General features: G+C 37.4%; 1 protein-coding gene across 5 annotated transcripts in view; it reads right to left on the reverse strand.

Annotated features, from left to right (window-relative positions):
• Nucleotides 1–21,428, reverse strand: part of ROBO1 (roundabout guidance receptor 1) — a 706,475-nt gene that overhangs the window by 366,873 nt on the left and 318,174 nt on the right. The window lies entirely within an intron of this gene.

Genomic DNA, 21,428 nt, shown 5'->3' on the forward strand with positions numbered 1-21,428 from the left:
TTAAACTTAAATCCTCTTTTATTTGCTTTTGATAGTGCACTGTCCAATAGATAATACCTAAAAAGAAACATTAACATTTTGTTCAGAAAAAACCTGCAAGAAGCAAATCTCTTTGCAATGATATCACTACCACAACAATAGGCTGCTTATTTCTTTTTCTCTGTTGACAGGTGTCAGATAATTTATTAATTATTGTAAAGACCTTGAATAGGAAAGATATGTTTTGCTCTCCCACACAGACATATTCTGGACTTCTGTAATGACTGAAAGTAACTGTTCCTTTACAACAAAATCCACATGCTGCTAAAAATCGTTCTGAAGTTTCACAAAACACCTAAAGCAACTGTGTATGAAACTAAAATAGAAAAAAAATAAGTAGATTTTAATTTTTTTTCTAGATGCCTAATTTTCTAGTTCAGTCAATCCTATTTTTAAAATGTGATGCCAAACATTCATTTTCTCCATTTGTTTTTTAAACAATCTTACAGAGACAACATCCTTACAAATCAAAATCTTTTTAAAGAATTACAAAAGAAAAACATAAAGAAAACCAAAATCCTCAAGACCAATCCACTCAAGGGGACTTATTGGCAAAAAATATTTCTTTGAAAAAGTCAATTAAAGAATTGATAGCATGCCTTTCAAAATAGTGTTGTGCAAATTAAGAAAATAAAAGACCAAACAACAGAAAACCGGCCGAACGCCAAGATGATGTTTCATCTTGGCAGATGAAAGAAGTGAAATATGGTCATTTATTGGCCCATTCATCTTTGCTGGCTCACTAATGGCCAATGTCACTTACATCTTTAAAATCTGCTCTGAAAATGGCTGTAGAGTGACTGAATCAACACTCTGATTCTCCAGATTGCTCTCTCATTTGCATTCAAGGGTTGATTGGGTCAAAGTTTTAAATTACAGCACTAAAGGAGAGAAGGATGGGACTTTTTACGAAATTAAATGGCAGAGGCTGCGCCTACTTTTTTTAGGCAAAATGTTTATAATCGACTACAGAAATCCCAGACCGAGATTTCAGCCAATGAACCTCCTGATCATCATTTTGAAAGATTGATTGCCTTCTCAGAGATTTAGCCAGATACTACTCATAATGATGAAGGAGGAAGAAGAGGCACTGAAAGCTACTGGAAGTGTTCCATGTGTCACTGTAATGTCTCGTGTCATCCGCAAAATATAATTGCATAACAAATTGAACTTTTTTTACCCAAGATAGTCCCTCAGATATGGTATCCTGAGCAATGGGCCACCCTCCTCACAGCACCTCACAAAACAACCAATGCCCTTTAGCGAAGCTCACTTAGAAGTTTAATCGGGAGCAGTTTCCAGTTCAGAAATGCTCTGCATTCACTTAAGCCAACAGGACATGAAAGCAGCAGCTTTAAAAACCAGCCTACAACTACTTGCAGTTACTTTGGCATTAATATCTTGACTTCAACCCCTCAGTGAAGGGAAATGAGAGCATTAGTCTCTTTTTAACACTATTGGTATTTACATGATATCTCTTAGTGACAATGCACTTGTTATTTGCAATTTAAAACTACACAGACATTATTCACTCTCTCCTTCTTCGAGAAATGCTACTTTTCCACCTGACATGGAAAATGATATTCAACTAATGTTGATTATGATCTCTGGCTGAAAATGATTCCCTAATGATGATGACTGAAGTTCAGTTCTTGCTATGGGTGAATTCTACCCATGTCACTGAGTAATAAGTCTGCACCCAAGTCCTACATTTTGTACTGTTTTTGTACTGTTGTACATTTTGTACTGTTGCCCTCTGTGATGTGCTGTATTTAATTTCTACTCTGTCACAAGTTCCAGCTTTGCTTGGGGGTCCCTGTTAAAACTTAACAGAAGTAAGTACTATTGACTTAAATGGCACATTTCACTGTGTAAGGCATTCTGTCAAATGGGTGGTTAAAGGCCTGAATGTTAAGACATGACATATTTCTTTGCCTACAGTGCTGTAGCATCAGGCAACTTTCAACTTGGCTTTCCGAAACATAACAAAAGGTTTTACATCATTACACTTTTTGAACTAGTTGCCATGCCAAAAAAGTGAAACAAACAAACTAGAAAACCAGGAACAATTCACCTGATGTTTGAAAAATTTACAGCTCAGTCTCAGTCAAAGCAGAGGCTGAACTTGGTGCCTCACCCCTCAAAGAAATGGCCGTAATCACTCTGTAAGAGGTTTCACAGAAGCGGCAGAGAGAGAGATGTCCCTCAAAACAGCTCTCTAATACTGCTGGACATCTTGGTGACAAGAAGAATTCAAACCAAGGTCTCTTATCTCTTAGCTGCTATAAAGAAAAAAAAAAAAAAAAGAGTATTTTAATTGGAAAAAAACCCCTTAAGCTTTAAAAAGACGCCTAGGAAGTAATTGTTTGAGTCATTATGGAAAAAAACCCTAAACAACAAAACCAACCAACCACGCCCAAAAAACAACACCAAAAAAACCCCCAACCTCTACAAAACAAACCCCAACATTTAATTCAACAAAAAATTACCTGTAACTATGCAAAACTTCAGGAAGAAGTCAAATGGAGTTGCCCTCTCCTTTTCCCAAATGAGTTTATTTTGGAAGAGGAAGTTGAAAAGTGAAGCCTTGACTAGTGATGAGAAAATAAGGAGCAAATCACCACCCCTTAACAATTGCTACTACACTTTTCTTTCACAGAAGCATTTGAGAGATGCCTCATTTGAGAGGGGGAACCCCCTCAGCCTGATGGAAAATATCTCACTCCTTCTTTCCACAGAAGTTTCCAGAGCCACCACTCATTAAGTTGGGCAAGTACCTCAAGGTATTAAAAAAACCCAATGAACTTTGACTTGGTAAGAGAATGCCAAGTTTAACCAGCACTGAGTGGTCCAGCTTTTTGGTGGAACTTTTTCAGGCTTAGTCAGCCCAAACGCAGATGACACCTTCAAAGCAGAAAGAGGATTTTGCATAATCATACAGATTCAGAACAAATTTAGGTGGTCCAATGGTAGTTGGAGAGCAGCGGAGATTTACATGAATGTGGAGAGCCTTTTCCAATAAAATTTCTACTGAAATCTCTAAGTTATTCCACTTTATTGGACTGCACCAGGAGCTACTAAACACCACTCATGCTTAAATTTATGTATCTTTAAACTCTTCAAATTAATGACAAAATCCAAATACTAAATATTTAGTATTGTTACTCATTCTCTTAGCTCCTACAACACGTCAGATCAGACTGACACACTTATTTTTGCAGCTACTTACATCCAAGACTGTTGCACAACTCTAACCCCAAAAATTGTATAAACCATGTTTTTAACCATGGCTCTGCTATTCACAGGAAAGTCACCAGTGAATTTTTTTCCCCTCTGGTAACAGCGAAGTGATGCAATCGGTTATCACTTCTTTTGAACCAGGAGATATGTCTGCATGACAGGTTTTATTGATGATGCATCCTTAAAAGTCCCCAAATGATTCAGTATTGATGCCCTGGCCCATCCTCCTGGTGGACACAAAGAAAAATTGAAACGAGCTAAACAGACATAACTTCTTACTGCTGTAGGAATCTCATGTATCTGAGTTTCTACACCAGTCATTATTTACCCGAAATTCAAGTCATCTACTGAGAAACATCTGACTACAAAAATAGTAACTGTTACCTTATTTAATTCCAAAATCTATAACTTCATTATTTCTTGTTACGTTTCTCAAAATTTCATTATCACCATCAGCACGGGGGTACAAAACTGGGAGGAAACAGCATGAACAGCATTTTGCAAATGAGCATTAATAAAAGATTAGGGTGAAGCAAATGAATATAAACTACTATCAATCTTAGAATTGTGTTCTACAAATTGGATCAATTCCCATTGATTCCTTTCGAGTGATCTAGACAAATTCAGGAAGAGACATCAAAAAAAAAGCCCAACTGGGACTGCATCAAACCTAAACCTAAGATGAGGAACTAAATGAGTAGCCAGGGCTTTTTTCATTATTTTGATTTAGTCTAGGTTTTCATTGGAGTTACAGTAGAAATACACTATAATATGTCTTAAGGAATATTTGGTTTAATTCTGTTTCTTCATTTGGTATTCATAATGACAAAACATTTTATGCCATCAGAGTATAAGTAAGGATAGTACCTAAAGGAGAACTACTGTTAAAAGTCAAATTAATATATCTATGAGAAGTAATTTTTGTACAGGGAAGTACTATCTAAAATTAGGTGCTTATTTAGAAAAATACAGACAAGCTTTCAAGAATGTAGACCTATTCTTCAGATGTGGAACAAAAAGGAAAAACCTATGTACAGAGTTGGGAATAATTAGGCCACCCTTAAGACTATCATAGCTTGGTAAACACTCACAGCTCTGTATCAGAAGCCTATGTAGCATAAAGCTGGTTAATTTGATGAATAGCCTTACTAATGTTTCATATCATCTCAAAGGAAATATTCTATTATTTTTCAAAAGACTTAATAGAGCACCTTTACAGAGACTTTCACAGTCAGTCTGCTAACTTGTTTAAATTGCATAACTTCAGGGAGTTATGACCGTTTTCATCAGCTAAGAGTCTCCACAAGTAATAAGAAGTCCTTCATTAAAAATTTACACAGCTCAGCTGCCTCATTTTAAAAGTTAAGAAAGATTTAAGCTAAGGGGAAAAGGTAAGAATTTGCTCTTACATAACGTCCTTAATTTGAGAGACTGCTACAAGTAAATAACAAAAAAATCCAAAAGAATGCTTTTTTTATTAATGGCTTGTACAAGTATGTTCTAGTAATTCAATTAGTATTCTAAAAATAAAAGGTACAAATGCACAGGTACAGAAAAGTTATTCATTACACACAAAAGACATTTTTCTGACTAGCAAAGAACAGTTTATGGTGTCAAAAACACCCATAGAAATGGATTGTTCTAAAACAAGGAAGTAGAAAGCTTTTATTTTATGATTTGAAGATTTTTTTATTCTGTCTTCAAAGAACAGTGCATATGACTGAAATCCTGACAAAACCTCAGTAGTGGGTGCTATTTAAACACCCTTCCTTTCTTTTATTTTCACAATCCATTCAATAACAGTCTTTAACTCAAAAAAAAGTAAATGAGTGAGGACTTCGAGTTATGTGAAAGCCGTAAACAACCTTGTTGTATCTTTCTGATTAATTTCTTTACTTATCAAGTAGGTAGCAAACAAAGAGGTTAGCAACTTCAACACAGACCCAGCAAATGAGCAGCATAACTGTGATTGCTGGGTTTGTTGTTATTTTTGTTCCCTTTTTGTTTTTTGATCGGCAACACTTGCCTTCAAATTCTAAAGCCAAAGTCTTATGTGGGATCGATCGTGCAGGAAGCCACATGGATGTAATTACACAGCAACATCACTGACTGAACACTTCAATTCTCAAAGCTTGGTATTTAGCAGAGGTCACATAAACATGCACTGTAAGACTTTGACGCTCCCAAACCTGCCTATTGTCCTTCTGTCCAACTGCCCTCACACCCTGACTTCTCCCAGCTCTTCCTTGCGATCGTTGGGCTGTCCCTTGTAGATGTCTCCTGTTCTGCATCTGCTCTCATTTCTTTCCCTGCCAGATAAACCCGAAGGTAACAGCCATTCAGGCTAATTAAATGGTGCTGGAAGTGAGTTAACAGGTGGTGGCCTCAGCTGCTTTAGTTGCAGGAGTAGATAAGAGACCCATCACTAGCATGTGTAAGGCACTATGATTAATTAAGGACAAGAAGCCATTTTCAAAGGAGGGACAACAAGATTTATAACAGAATTTTCTTCTCCGAGGTAACAAGCAACTTTTCTCCAGAAAATAAAAAATGAATGACTTGTTCTGAAGTGCTCACTGGTCATCTTGACTGTGTTCAATATGGCACATGCATAAGACCTACCTGACATAGATTTCTTATCAGTATTTTGTATTTTCTTTTTAGTGCAAGCTCTGAATTTTACCTTACTGTAGGGAATTTCCTCTCTCTTAAAAGATTTCTTGTTTTGCTTTCTTCCAAGTAAACTTACACATTTCTCAAGAAAGTTCTGATTACGGTGGGAACTACTATCAAGACATTTAAATAATAGCAACTAATACCATGTACAGTTGAAGAACTGGTTATGCAAGCTTCCCATGCAATCCTCCAATTCCAATAGAGTTCTTGCAATAATCCCCTAACTATTTTAATAAACTCTCTGAGACTACACCCAGTCCTTCAGGTATTAACCCCTGGAGCTGCTGCTCCTGCGATTTCAGCCCTACAAGTAGGTTTTGAGGCTGAATTATGCAGCTGCTTTACAAATAGCTGCCCCAAAAATAGTAGCAAAAAACTGGGTTCACTTTTTGTTTATTGTAGAGATAGAACTCAGCAAAAAATCTACCATGCTTAATTATTTTATTCAGCTGAATGGTGAACTTCAGGAAGGTGATGAATTTCCCTCATTAATGACTAACAAAGAAAATGCAGGAAGTAATTCAACACACCAACAGCCTTACAGTGACATGACTTAAAATTAAAACTACCAGAAAAATGAATATTGAAGGGGATGTATAGAATTCAAGAGCTGAGAAAGTCCTTCCTCATTCCCTTGCTTTTCTGTATGTGCAAAGTCATCTTCTGAGTTGTCAAAGATATATCTGCAACACAGCTGTGTCATTTACATTTTACTGGTCTATCTGCAGAGCTCAGCACAAAGAATAATATTAAATCAATGTATGTCAATGCTTGTTTATAGAAATAATAGACATAATTGCCCTAATACACTGTCCAGTAAGGGACTGCACTGGCACATTATGTCAGCTTAAAAAAATAGATATTTAAGCAAGGAAGTCGCTTAATCACAAGAATCACAGGTCCTTTTGTTTCAGAAGACACTCCTAGCTACATTTCTAACTGTTCTGGGTTGGGTTGCCTCTGTCTCCTTTTAGAAGCGCAACATTTTGAACCATTTTGCTGTTCCAACAGGTTTCCTGCCTTCCAACAGTGATTTCAGTCACATTGTGATTACTGATACCCTCAGCACATGGATTTCTCCAGGAAATGTGTCTGGTTGTTGCTCTTCTCTTTTTTCCCTTTCTTTTTACCTCCCACAATCCCAGCCCTTTAGCTATGAGAGAGAAACCAGTAGACAGGACAGGCTCTAAAGGTTCCCATCCTTTCATGCCTAAAACCACTCACATTGTGTTTAACCTGTCCTCAGCACAAAGCAAAAGCATGCTATAGCCTATGGGGTGATTCAAGGATTAAAAAAATGAACGTTTAACCCTGTTGCAGTTTACAATTAAAATCTTTGTGGCCTACCAGGAAAGTTATTTGGTAGGTAATGCACAGGGATGATTTTGAAATGAAGTGAAAAGGTGACTTTGAAGGTAAACAAATATTCACACTGACTTGTAAAAACACATGGAGTTGAAAAACATACCATGCCAATCAGTACCTCTCTCCAAGAATAAATTTACAGTAAACTACAAGCATCATCAAATCACAAATACATATCCATGCAAAGTGGTAGTAAGTTGAGTCTGTCCAGAATTCCCTTTCATATTCACCTTCCAAATGTATTAAATGATTCTCACTTGCAACCCATTTTTTTTTTTTAAATCCAAAGAATATCTTCTTTTATTCACACTGAGTTAAGGACTTCAGGAAAATCTTTGTCTTTTGTTATCAGATCACAGGAGTTCTCTTTGTAAAGCTCTTCCGAAGAGCTACTGCTTTTGTGGGGGGTAATGAAATGTAATCTACAAAGGAGGTTTTTGAGTTTGTGCCTCAGAGAGAAGAGAAGTTGTACAACAGGTGTTCCTCCTTGCTTTGTTTACCTGAGCTGACTACTCACTGCTCAAAAACATATCCTTAAGAAAACAAATGATTGAGCGTGTAAGCATTTGCCCGGAAAATTTGATATTAGGCTGAAGCCCTTTCTTGTTAAAGCAGCAAAATACTCCCATTGACTGTATGCAGGGTTCTGTTAGCACAGCTGTGAATACTTCAGGGAAATGGGAGAAAGAGCCACAAATAAAGAATTAGCAATTACTATCTAGCTCATAATGAAACATACACATATGTCCCAATCAACTTAATAATTCTCAGTCTAAACTGGGAAAGATTCATAAAATAGTGGTAAGCTAATTTAATAGTTCCTAATGGTTCTTTAGCATCTTCCAGCTGGGAATCTCATTTCTCACTGTGATTAATGTCAGCCTCAAAAGAAAGCACAAGGTCAAAAATTACTCCAAGTTTATGAACTTAAACTGTAGACAAAATAGAACAATGATGAAATTAAATAGCCAAGGAGGGGAACAATCAATAACTCTTCTATCTTGTCAAAATTCAGCTCTGCAAAATTAATACCAGATAAGAAATCATACAACACAGCAAGGGGTACTTGGGTTTACAAGGATCTACAGATTTCTCTAAATATTGTCAATTTGTAATATTGTGTACATTGAGTGTAGGAATTACTAGCTAGAGGCAGTGATTTTGAAACAAAATAGGACCTTCAATAGATCCACAGGAACCCCTGAAATAATTAGAGCTGTAACTGGAAGCACAAAGCCCAGAGCAATAAGGTATGGACACTGAAAAATTATATCTTTTAAACTACACAAATGAGAACAATGCTGGTGCAAATAAAAAAAGCAGCCACATCAAAATTTTGATGGATAACATGATAGCACAGTGGTAAAGACAGACCAAATCACTTATCTGTGGTCAAAAACCAGCCAGATCTTTGAGATAAACTGCCCAACAAACATAACCTTATCAGAAGGTTCAGTGTGTGCATTGGTAAATCCAGAACAACTAAATGGTAAATAGAAGGAAACAGCTATGCCACCCCTAAAAAGCAAAACCAGAAAACCCATAGTGCTAGAGACCAGGAAATTAGGCTGCTCATAATAAGGTACTCATTTATCACGACAGCAATGAACTGAAAATGGAAGCACAGATGACTAAGAATTCATCGTGTCAGATTTACGTGTAGAAAGTTTCCTAAGTGTGTCATTGCTGACTAGGTCACAGCTTTAATACCTCTGACCTAAAGTACAACACTGCAAGAGTGATGGCCTGAAAAAACTGAAAAATTTCTTTAGCAAGCCCTGATTGTTTGTTTGTCCTACCTTCATTTAATGTGTTGGTGCAGCTGCTTTGGGCAGGAAATAAAAAATACTTCTGAAGCAACATTATACATATCACATGTTCCTAGCGTGATTGGTTCCATATTGTTGGGGCCTCGAGCACCTCTAGCAGAGATCCTCGGCAAATTTAAACATGTCAAACTGCATAAAATCAGAAGGAGACGCTTTGTCCCTGCGCGGCTACGGTGGCTGCTGCCCAGCACTGGAATTCCAGCAGGGAAGATGATGCCCTGGCTTCCATCTGAGCACTGCATGCTCCCACAGGCTGCTGATAAGAGCGCACGGCCTGGTGGTTCACAACTCAGTGATACTCAATATTACTACTGTTAAATTTAAAAGACTGTGTGCCGTGCCTAAATGTTTGCTAGTTTGGAACTTCGGCATATTGTGACACTAAATATTTCTAGGTATATCCAAGATTATTTCAAATAGCATACTAAACTCCTACCACACAACAGAACAAAATGGGAAGCCGTTTAATGTTTTTGCAGGCTTCAAGTTTATTTTATTCATTTTGGTGGGAATATAGGTATGAAAGATTACGGGAAATGGAGACAAGAGAATGATACAAAATCACAAATACAATACAAAAACCACCTAAAGAAAGAAAAGTGTATTTAGCACATTGAAGGCAATTAATCATATTTCATTTTAGGAGGCCAGACTACAGAAAATTCCTGGAAAAACACTGTAATTTCAGAAGGTGCTAGATATGAAAAAAAGAGAGTAACACATTGGATCAAATAACACATCCAGCTAGAGACTGATCTGACACTGAACACTAGTTAGAAAGTAAAACAACACAGAATGGGATTGTTTTATTACAACAATTTTATATTTTAAATAGAAAAAGAAAACCTCGGAAGAGAGTGAAGGAATTTAAAAGAAAAGAAACTACTGAGCCTACCACATCATTCCCATTGCTCAAGCTTTACAGTTTATCTAACTCTACCAAATCTTGTGTTGCTGTTGTTCTACAGCTGTAGAGTGATGAAGGAATTGAGATATAATCTTGAAAGTATAACACTGAAGATAAATAAGCTGTAAGTGTACATAAGTGCTCAAAACTGAACACAACTGAAGCATTAAGCAAGCCATTGAAAAAGAGCTTACATCTGAGGTAAAGAATATTTCAAATATACCTCAGGATAGCCTCTCAAAACTGTTAAATATTTTAGAACTTTTTCTTAGCTACAAAACACTGAGCAATGAAAACAGAAACTTTTGTCACTAGAAGGAATATAATTAAAAGCCATCTAAGATGTTTTCCTTATAGTTTTTATATTTCTAAATGGTTACAGTAAATGGCTACGATTTTGAAAATGCATTTAGTCTCAGAAAAGTATCCACTGACACATACAACGTAAATAAAGTTTTATGTTCAGTGATGAAAGGAAACTGGGTAAGAAACTGAAATAAATAAATAAAGTTTTCCATAAGCATTGGCTGAATATTAACTAGTTTTACACTGATTGGCACTCATGCCTAAGGAGGCTCCCTAGGTAAGCTACTGTTAAGACTTTTCTCATCAGCTTGAAACTTGAACATAATTATGTTTGACTACATTCAGGCTGAGCATGTCTCGGGGTCCTGCCCCCTCAGTCATCCCAGTCAAAGTCCTAGACAAAACCTTCCCTGCTCTCCTTGAAGCCTCCCACCAGAGGTATCTTTCTCAAGACAACCAAAAGACAGAATTTGGTGTACAGCAAACTCTTGTCCTAATATGTAGACAAAATGTTACTGCATCTCACACCCATTGGTGCAGACATAGCTTTGAGACTCCTTCCATCTTTATTTAAGATGTTAGTTAAGATTAGCAAGGGAATAGGAAACACTAGAGCAGGATATCCAAAAGATGCTGACTCTGTGATAGCAGAAACCCTATTCTGTGGAAACTCAGACTAGAATAAAACACCTCCAAGCCCTCAGCTGAATTTATCAACATATATTTCATAACCTGAATTTGTAACATGGACACAAATTCCATATTTTGTAAATATGAATGACTGACTCCAATTCCACTATTTGGATTCTTATAATTGAAAATATAAGTTATTCGTAACTAGAAAAATAATCACTTAATAAGAAATGCTACAGGCACATGAAGAGTTTTCTGATGATATAGTATCAAAGAAAATTTAGTCGAATTTAAGCTGGCCCCTCATTTATCATATCCTATGGGCAAGTCAGTTAATGACTATATTGATTCTCTTTTGTGTTCATTCTTATATACATCATCCAACCAAGGTGAAAGTAACTATATTAATTTTAGAGAAAAAATATTTCAATGATAAATGTTTGAAATTGCAGTTAAGAATGATTATCCCACAATGGATTTGCTGTTCTTAAATTATAGGGCACATTCATATAATCACACCAGGAAATATCATGTAATACGCACTAGGTGATCCCTGGAAGTAGTAGATTGCTGGGAACTGAAAGGGACTTCAACAGAATTGTATCAGCTGAGGATCTTTTACATGTTGAGTGCCACTTTTACACAAAACTCAGGGGTTCTGGGCTGCTTGTGAAACTTTCTCAGTCAGAGAAGAATGTGAAATAGGTATCTGAGAATACGGTTTCTTCAGCCTACCAGTATCTGAAGATGAGGTGAGGGAAAAATATTCCATTTCTGCACACACCTGATTTCACAGGCAACTTACAGTGTTTTGTTTATTACTCTCAGTGAAAAGTAGAGAGCAGAGAACATGATTCTCACCATAATATTTGTCTGTTTTGAAGAAAGATGATCAATGAAAGAGAGAAAAATTATCTTTCTTCCAAGGGGAGAAAGGGTGTGCTGCACTTTGTGCAGTTGGCTTCAATCTGTGAAGAAAGGTATAGAGTAGATAAACTAGTACTTGATCAAAACACAGCACAACATAACAACTATTACCCTATAAACACAATATGTCTTTTAAAACTTCTGGAAGCAGTGTTGGTATTTTTCTTTGACCTTCCCCTTACAAAACATAACTATTCTTTCTTGTGCAACTGGTTTTCATTTTTCAACTAAACAGCTCAAGTAATCATCTGTCCCTCATTCAGAGACCAATTCGATCAGTTATTCTTTTATTTGATGTGTATTTAGAAAGTTCAACCTTTGCAAGGATCTTTTTGTATATTTTCTTCATTTAAAAACCTTCTTCCCCAACAGTAAAAATTTTCCCCAATCAAGCCTAAAGACCTCTAACATTTTTTTCAAATGCCTCAAGGCTCTGTTAGCAGAAAATAAGACAAAGTTTAGGATACATCTTTGTGAAAACCGTGTTCACAAAGGCTTCCCTCAGCTGCTTCAAGGTTAAAGGAAGCAGCAAGGTGGTGGGTGAGTTTCTCTTACGATCTTATTTAAGCTCTTTGGAGAAAAGAGAGGGAGCAGAGAGAGCACCCACTTCATCCAGTCTGTGGCTTCTTTCAAGAAAACAATCGATTTCTTTTGCATTTCCATCACCGGAAAAACAAAACAAAACCAAAAAAAAAAACAACCTGAAAACAGATATCTGAGGAAAACAGAGCCGGATCTCGCATTGCAAGGACACTCGGTAAAACCCTCGGTGGGTGTCTCATGCAGCGCTCAACCCCGGGGAGAGCCTGGGCTTGGGAAGAGCCCCCGACGGCTGCAGCTGGGGCTGGAGCCCCGCGGAGGTCAGGGAGGTTCCTCCGGGGGGAGCTTCCAGGGGCCCGGCGGAGCTGAGCTACAGCTGTTGCTGTGGTGGGGGGAGGAGGAGATGAAATTATAGCGTGGAAGGGGCAGGCGGGGAGGGGAGAAAAGCAGAAAGTCTGAAGAGGTGAAAACGTAGAGTTTCACTTTCGTCCCTTTGATATTCTCAGGAATCGCTTTAGGGGGATGAGAGCCATACCTTGTAAGTCTAATTCTTCTCTGTCTCTATGCTTTGCAGGCATCAAGAGACAATAGAAATAAAGTGATAATGAACAAGCATTGAAAACAGTACAGACTGCTGCCTGAGCCTCAGCAGAGTGCAGCCAGATATAGGCTCCTTCAACAAACCTTGTGACCAGTCAGTTTAGGCAAAATAATACACAGTTATGATATGACACCCCCCACCACTCCCAACCAAAAACCCTTGCAAGTAAAAAAACCTCCTATACAGTCTTATGGTCACAAAGCCACAAACTTGAAACCTCAGAAATTGTGGAAGTGAAGCTGCACAACCGACCTTACTACAACTTCCCAGGGCACATCTTAAATCACTAATTCCATGGCCCTATCCGAGTGTTCTCCCAGTGCAGAGAACAGATGATAACGCGGTAAACAAGCAACTGAAGTACAAACTGTTGGATGTATGTAGACACTGAATGCTGATTAGGAATCAGACTTCTTCAAAACCAGTAAATTTGCAGACACCACAGCTGAATGTTTTCCAAGTGTGAATTAATATTTTTTCCCCCAAAGTTTGCAAGCTGGAGGAGGGTATTGTTATCACCTCCGTTTTAAAGCTGGAGATTGGAGATGCCATTGTGTTTAGAGTCAAATTGTCTGAAGAAAGTTGCTCTCTTCAGATTTCCACAACCAAGGCTTCCAGCTCCAGTTTTAAAAGCCTGTAGTGCTGGAGCTTGTATAGGGAGAAAAGGACATCAGTAAATAACCCAATACCCTGATGATCTCTGCATTTTGGTGCTTTCAGTCTGCTACCTGATAGTACAAGGTTGACTACTTTCAAAGTTTTAGCCTAACTAGCCAAAGGCATCAAGCAAGACAAAGATATTATAAAACCCAAATGGGGACATCTCCTGCCTTCATGAACATTTCCAGACCAATAAATAATTAGCTGATTTACATACAAAGAAGCATTTCCAATTTTAAGAAAGGATCAATAAGCATGTAATAAATTTTTCACTTCCTCTGAATGTGTTTAAAGTTAATCTGTAACATTCTGAATAAGACTCACATTTAAATGTCTACTTTTGAAAAATACGTTTAAAGTTATATTTAATCTTTAAAAATCTAGGTTTATGTTCACATGGCTAATATGAAATCAAATATAAAATGCAGACTTCGATTGCTGTCTTCTATTTTTTCTTTCTTCTTCCAAGTCCTTCTCCCAACAAAGGAAAATGTAAACCCCAGTGCCAGTCGTAAGTGTGCACGTGGAAGAAAATTGATTGCTGATGCAAAGTTCTGTATGTGCTGCAGCAAATAAGGTCACGCTGACAAAAGTTCTTTTAATTTACAGGAAACAGTTTGTGACTGATTGCTTGAGAAGAAAACAAAGGAGAAGTTATTTTAGAGAATGCTGTGGCTCCTGGAATCAAGACAGCTTAAACAAGGGGAAATCTCAAGGAGTGACAGACGCCTTGAAAGAAAGACTGCTAGCCTGGAAACCATCTCAGCTGCTAACTTTTGAAATCAAATATCTTAATCTGTCACTTTCTTGCTGAGTTACCAGAATCAGATCAATAGTATTCAAATCCAGACAGGTACTAAGATGCCAGACACCTCTGTGGATCTATTCCTGAGCCTCTCTTTATCAATCTTAGAATCTCAGGAATAAAAGACTAATGAATTATACAATATATATGTCCATAGCAAACTGAAATTTGTCTTAATGTCTTTATCATTACTACAAGTTACAATGCCCACAATGTTTCAGTAAGAATCTGAAGGCTTTATAAAGCATAAATTTATCTAAGACATTTCTTAACCACTTAACTTTGAATGTTTAAGAATTGTGTAAATCCAATTCTTATCTTACTAATAGGAAACTTCAAAGAGGGCACTCTATTTTCATTGTAGTTACATCTTCAGAAACATAACTGCTATACTCCATAAAAGAAATAGCTTTTGCAAGCATAAATTCACCAGTATTCCTGAAAGCCAGCACTTTGCTGAGCCTGCATAGGTATTCACTATTCTGTAAAATAATGATTTCTCACATAACACCATTCATGTCTTAGAAGTAACAACAGGGATTTCCTTTGGCAGAAAGAGAGATAATAGTATGTTAAGTTATGTTCTTTCTTCAAGTTTCTTAAATGATCAAGTGACAACTTAATCTTACAAACTAAGCTTTTATAGTATGAGACACCTAAGCTACAAAATATAACTGTGCCTATCAAATATGAACACAACATCCCAACAGATTAGTTTTTGTATTATGATAAATTAATGTCAAAATTGTTTCTGGTATTTCTGAGGTACTACAGGAGCCCCTAGCAGCATTTAAACATGACATTCTGCAATACCACTTAGTGTGATTCTGAAATGTTACAAGCTGGATATACTTTCTTTCTTCCCAGTGTCTCACTGCATGCAAACTCCCCATTTGCAAAAACCTCATTAGCAGCTTCTAAGACTGTTCGCTCAGGTTCTGCTAATTTGTATTAAGAACTGAACTGCAAAATAGGTGTGTTTTTTATTCTCTATTATATGGAAGCACTGCTTGTCACCCACCAAACTGATTTCTGGGATCATGTCTAGGTGAAGAAGACACAACAGCTTGCTCTTTTGTAGTTTAAGGAACTAGTGACATTTTAAATATATCAAAAAAATCTAATTTGGAGAGATTAAATAATGTGGCCTAAATATTTTTGCTACATGAAGCTGGGCTAGCTGCAGCGTGCCCAGGTTATCCTCAAGACAAAGAAGTCCAGACAAAAAAAATCTTGGCATCTACAAATGCCATATGGAGGGTCCATGTGTCATTGTTGTGTGGTAAAATTCTCTTCCATTTTTTTCCCCAAGTTATTCATAACATCTTTTCCTTTCAAATCAGAGAGAAGGAGAATTATATAATTTTTGAGTCCCGAAGCAGAGAAAAATATTTAGCTTGAAAAACTCCAGCTACAGTGTGAAATGGCTTTTACAGGCATAAAACCAGCACATTGTCAAGGCCTGGTGTTGTGGGACTTTCCATGGCTTGAGGCTAATGGCTCTCCCCAAGCAAAGCTGAGGATCCATCCTTTCTCATGGTTTGATGCTCCTGCTTCTAACCTTCATGGTTTGTTAGCCAGGTGACCTTCAACCTTTGATCCTGGGAAGACTATTAGTGGTGACACCAGGAGATTTGCCTCAATAGCAGGGCTGCAGGGGAGAAGTCCCAGGTGCACTATAAATGCACCTTATCACATCCTTCTACAATTAATCAATGGGATATCAAAATACACTCAGAATGTGCATATATAAATACATTACGAATAAATACATGTGAATATAAATAAAAACTGGCATTTGGGCGACATAAGTTAAGCTGCATCCATTATGCTGCTGTGACCCACTTTTATGTATGTATTCCCCACTTATTCTAATCCAAAACAGGATTTATGAGGGTACTTTGCTTCAAGCAAAATCTTAGTGCCATGACTGGGGAGTGTTCTTTAAACAAAACTAGAGAAATCAATGACACAAACTACTAGAGAAATTATCTATGTGTTTCAGCAGCTTTTGTTGAACTGGGGTGTAATCTCAGCTCTTTAGACTACAAACTAACATTTCAAAACTTGGGACAGGTTTGACTACATGTCAGGGAAACAATTCAACACCTGCCATATTCGAGGCATTACTGTAACATCAATAATAAATAACATCCAGGAGCTTAGAGCTGTTTTAAAGGATTGCCACTGAGTAATGAAATAAAACTTTTCTACCTCTTTCTCATTGTAGTTCTCACTGGTTCTTCCTGTCAAGATTCTCACTGGTGTCCTCTAAAACATTTCTTTCAGCATAAAAGATTAAAAGGAAGCTTTCTGAAAGCTTTCCGGTGAAAATGTTTCACTAGTTAAATTCTGCTGTGTTAGGTGTAGTTGCAAAACAAAGACATGTCTGATGTAGTAATACTGTATCTAGATATAAATTTGAAAAAAAATTCTGGAATCACACTTTTTTTTCTTTTTAAACCATAATTATTATGAAAGGTTAATCAAGCTGCCTAAGACAGGAAGAATAAGGGCTGTGACAATAGCAGGTCCAAAGAAGATGCCAAAATAACATGTTCCTTAAAGCAAGACAAAGCAGTATTGTTTTACTGAGTTTATGGAATCTGAAATACATGTTTCACACATAAAACAGCATGATTCAAAACAGCTGACCTATCCTGAAAGAGAGTTAAGGAGAGATTTTATTGACAATTGCATCTCAAAATTGCTCCATTGACAAAACTGTAACTTGAACCAAAAGCCTCATCTTATGAAGTCTTTTGTGCTTTCTATAATGTGCTGTGGGAAGTCCCACTGACCTCATGACTTTGCAGGATGAGCAGGAAACTACATCTTCTCCTCTTTATAATTTAGTTGACTTGTGATCCAGTAAAGGAAGAACGAAGAACTGCCAAGCTTAAAACTCTGCATTTTTATTTGGGGTGTCAATAATTTTGTGGACTCAATGGAAGGGTAGATAACAAAAGTTGAGTCACAAGGAGATAAGAAGAAAAAAAAAATTGGCTGAGAAATGAGCTCCAGTTGCTGAGTCACAGAAACACTTCTCAATAAAGTTCATGAGGATGTTGCATACAGATTCAGTATGTGTGTGTGACAGCTGAACAGTCCATGGATTAAGAGTAATAGACTCGTTACTCCCTCCTGAGCTTTTAAATTCTAATGATTATCAAGCCTGAAAGTTTCTCTCTCTCGCTCTTTTTTTAAGACAGAGTTTCTAGGGAGTTCCCGTGTCTATTTTGGCTGTATAGTACCCTTTGGTACTATGTTTATTACATAAACAATTGTAAAGAAAGGGGGAAAAAAAGCATTTTCCAGGCTATTTTTATAAACTTAAGTAGCTGAAAAATAAAATATTGAGTCTACACAACAAACACCTTCTTCAGTACTGAGGGAAAGATAGAAACTCTAAACAAGCATCAAATCGGCCTCTAACTTTCTGCTCCTCGCATTCCACTGTTCCCAGCAACACAGGCAAAACCTTTCTTGAAATTTCTCCATCATCATTACTAATGGAGCCTCATCACTGACCATAACACAGTTTAAAAGCACCAAGACAGTCAACAACCTCCCTTGTTACACAGTCTCCAAATACTGAGCAATATGATAAGATGCATAAAATATTCCAACTGCAGCAGAACATTGAACAGACATTTAGGTTTATCCTTTAAAACACCAGTTAAGCCCATACTTGGTTCATTTCAATAGGACTTAGGCATGTGGTTAACAGCCTTGCTAAATGAGGATAAAAGTGCTATGAAATTAATATTGGTTCTACATTTGAATTTCCCAGTGTCTTAAAAGAGACAGACTTTGAAAGTGCTTTGTAAATGCATTCATTTATTATTACAAATTCACTAATAGACTTGTTCTGGGGATCCCTGTAATAGTACAGTGCAGATTCCTCAGATTACACAAAAAAATCAAAATACCTATTATATGCAATGTCTTTCCTGTAAAATGATATGCCAACTTCCATAATCATTTACTATTCTCTCTTTAGAAAAAATTGATGTATTTTAAACCTCCTAATTACAATAACAAATAAAAAGCCCTTTTTAGTAATAAGGAAGGAAACTGGCACAGAACCATAATAAAGAAAAGCCAGCTGAGGAGCCTGCTAGAAAACAATACTATGTATAATTGGTGTTTAATTATGTAGAATTAACAAATGGCAGCAGCAATGGTTGTATTACTTGACCAGGGCTCTCTGCCAAGTCAACAAGCTGGTTTTAATGTAGGAAGTAACCCATTCAGTTATCTGGTGCCTTTGAGCAGGGCCCTGACTGCTGTGTTCTCCATCTGCGTTGCCAAAAACATTTAGTAGAAGAAAGAAATCTGTTGATTTGCTAAAGCAAGATAAATTTTGGTCATTGACATGGGTGAATGCACCAATAAGATCATAAAAAAAGTTTTCTAAACATTTCATTCATCTGCTGCCAATGATTTAGTAACACCATGAGAGCTCAAAATACTAATTAGTATGAATTTGCAGGGTTGATATATTATACAATAGAATATCGAACATGTTTATTTGAATATATTGCCCCCACTAACCCCTCCCCTCTCCATACACATATATTTGAATGTTTTTAAAAACATGTTTAAATATTTATGTTCTCTAGAGCCTCATTACATAATTTTCTCCTATGGTAAGCAATGAATTTGCATTTTATAATGAACACAACTCCGGTGATACATCTGAGAGGTTTCCTGGAAAGTGTGTCTGCCGACGTGCCCACACTCACAACTGACTTCTGTGACAAACCTGAGCACCAGCCTCACCAGGAACATTTGGTATTAAACGTAGATAACCAAAACCTTTGGGGGAAGGAGAAGGCAACAAAAACTCTAGAGATCCCCAAAAGCCTGTAGCAGTCTGCCCCTTCTTGTGAACTCCTCTTTCATGCGTAGGTTCTTTGAGCGTTTTCACCAGGATGACAGTGACAGTAGCAGATGTACTGTCAAATGAATGAGAAGCTTCAGTGAGATGTGCATTGATACCTATACTAATGTTGTATATTTATGCTGCTTGCAGGAAGGCAGAAAACCTATTGAAAGCCATGGAGAGAGAGGTAGAATTTGTGTTTTGACAGAACAGAGAACACAGAGTTAAACTAAACAATCTGGAAAATCTCTGTCACCCAAACTCCTCTACAAATTTGCATAGATTAAAGTTCACCTGGACTTGGCATGGTTAAGAACCTGACCAGTTTTCTCTTAGGTCAGACCAGGATTTAGATTACTGCAAGATACGGGTTGAGCTGGTCTCATCTGAAACTCTGGGAGAAAGATTAATTTTGTCCAATCTTTCCCATGAAGAGTCATTGTCACAGGAGTCTGTTTCAACAGAAGAAAAATTAAGAACAGAATGTTGGTCTTTGATTTCAGTGTTTCTCAGGATGACAGAGTACGTGCAAACCAAGGACAACAACCTGTGGAACACCAAATGCTACACAGGACTAACTGGGGTCCTTTTACATCCTTAAAAATAACACGCTTTAGCATTCAATGCTCATTTTAACTCCCACCTTTACTGGCAAAGAACAGCAGTTTTCTCCTTCCCTTTTTTTTTGCTGTACTTTTTCAATGACACTCAGCATCATAAAGAGCAATTCTTAAATCCACAGCATGTTATGTTTGGAAATAGAAAGTTAAATAAAAATTGTGTGCGTACGTACATCAGTACATGACCTTACAAAGTTGAGCTACTTCCAATGCAAACACAAGTAAATCTGGACATCCTCATATATTTGATATTTTATAGGGCCAGTAAAACTTGATCAAAATCCACTTATACTTGTCGGTTGTGTGACTTAACCTTTAGGGTAGATTAATTAGATTAACAGACCACATACTGTAGATTCCAGTACTTCCTCAATGGCTATTAAATTACACAGAAGGAATTATGTTTTAAAGTCCTGCTTCCTTAAATCAAATTCCAGCCGTCACCTTTCTTTCATTTATTAGACTGCAAAGCCCTTGTTCTTTTTGTAACAAAAACTGAACCTCTGTTAAATTCCATCCTCAGTACCTGAAGTTATTTGTGATTGCTGTGCTTAGGATCAAATACCTACAGAATCTGAGTTTACACTGGTAGAACACACTTCTTAACAGGTATTCTACCAAGGGAGTGAAAAAGGTGCCACATAACTTGTGAAGAGGCAGGGAGCAGCAGGGTATTCTTACTTTGAAGAGACAGGTTTCAAGCCATGTCCCACACAGGGGAAGCTCAGGGTAGCCTCTGGCATGGTGAAAGGGAATGCCCAAGCTGGGAGACAGGTACTGCATGAAGGAGGCCAGTTGCGCTCTCACCAGCAGGACAGATAATGCTCACATGCAGAATGCATCCTGGGGAAGGCACAGAGTTGGGTAAATAGGGCTTGAGAAATACCTCTGCAGCTTTCCCAGCACGTTCACTTTGCTTTCTCAAAATGTTGTCCAGACAGTGAGAAAAGATTTTGAACACTTCTCCTGTATTCCCAGACACCAGGGAGCCCGGGCAAGCCCATAAACATGAGCAGAATATCCAGTACTTCCCAGAAAGCACCAGAGAAAAGCCACAGGCATAACACAATGCAACGAGTAAGGTGAAGAAAAGAGAAAAGGTTTGGGGCTTTCTTGCACTTGCATCTACCTTTAGGACATTTCCAGGGTATTACAAACAGCACGACTACTAAGAGAATACATAAATATGTCAAACTTAAAAACATAAGACCTGAGCTAAGAACTTTGTTCTGAAAAGGCTGTACAGCTGGGAGGAAAACAATAATAGCAGTATCAAGGGAAGGGCTGCCCTCTGCACTGTTGTGATGCAAGAAGGGAGAAGAAGATGGAATCTTAAGATCTGTGACACAAGAACATGTTACTGTGAACATATAGTCTACTGCACACCTGCTG

The sequence above is a fragment of the Corapipo altera genome, unplaced genomic scaffold (assembly GCF_003945725.1).
Source record: "Corapipo altera isolate COAL_440 unplaced genomic scaffold, ASM394572v1 102, whole genome shotgun sequence".
Lineage (NCBI taxonomy): Eukaryota > Metazoa > Chordata > Aves > Passeriformes > Pipridae > Corapipo > Corapipo altera.